Here is a 1,270-nt window from a genome sequence, read left to right on the forward strand (position 1 = left end):
TTGTGTGTAATGGCGTGAGGCGGAATTTTGGAGAGATAATTTTTAAATTTTATTTTACACTTGGCTCAGAGGAATTCTGCCTCCCTTAAACTTTTTTTTTTTTGGTGGGGGGGGCTACTAAGTCCTGCTGCGTGAAGGTGAACAGTGCAACTTCTCTCCACCTGAATCGCCCAAGGAGGGCAACATAAAAGGCTCAAATGAGCCCAGAGCCTTCAGAGAAGTTCAGCTCCTAAGCCCCAGCGTTCATGAGCTCCAAAGGAAAGCCAACCCCAGCAGTAAGAAAGGCAGTGGACGTGGAAGAGACATGAGCTTAACCCTCATTGATATTGTACCAGGTCTCCAAGAGGTAAAACGGCAGATGTTGCAGCAATGTTGAATGTAGTCAGAAGTGGTCCATGGAACGGAAGTCATTGTCAATGGGATAGCTGCCGGTGTCCCCACAGTTTCTGCATAGACAGCTCATGAGCCTTGGTTCATGTTGCATTTAGCCAACTCCTTCAAGTTCTGTTTAATTTAATTCCATATGTGATCTGGACTAAGCACTTGGAATTCAGGCTATATATGGATATGGAAGTAATACAACAAAAAATTAAATGACAAACTCAGTAATAATAATGGCCAACATTCATAAAACTTTCACACTGTCCTGTCTTTTCTACTTATTAAATCATTTAGTCTCCACAATAACCCACTGAAATAAGGGTTATGATCCCCCTCATTTTACAAAGGACAAAATCAGGTAACCCAATGGCAAGGTTTCTGGTCCTCTAGTTCTCGGCATTCCTGCCATATTGGACAGACAATCCTTTATTGTTCATCATCCAATGTTTACAAGACTCCCTAACCTCTAACGATAAGGTGGCAGTAGCATCTCTTCCCAGTTGGGACCATCAAAAACATCTAGAGAGTTTACCAAATGTTCCAAGAAGACATGGGTCCTGGGATAAAATTGCCTCCCAAGTGTGAACCACTGCTCTGTTCTGACAAACCGGCTTCTCCAGAGTCTGTGAGAGAACCAAGAAGAAGTGACATCTATTCCAATATCAGGTTCCAGCTTTACTCAGAATGCTTCCACTTATCCACCAGGTGACTGCCTCTAAGGACCTCTAGGAATCCCCACTAATTACCACTTTTATGAGGTTTTGAGTCTTTGGTGTTTGGGAGAATGTTCTGTACTGAACAACCAGGGAAGTGAATAAAGCGGGGGAAAGTTCCAGAAAGGAATATTCTCTCTTTAAGGAAGATTCAGGTGGTAAAGCTGAATTTGGGC

The sequence above is a fragment of the Echinops telfairi genome, unplaced genomic scaffold (genome assembly GCF_000313985.2).
Source record: "Echinops telfairi isolate 266 unplaced genomic scaffold, ASM31398v2 ScPeMD7_7467;HRSCAF=8505_1, whole genome shotgun sequence".
Classification (NCBI taxonomy): domain Eukaryota; kingdom Metazoa; phylum Chordata; class Mammalia; order Afrosoricida; family Tenrecidae; genus Echinops; species Echinops telfairi.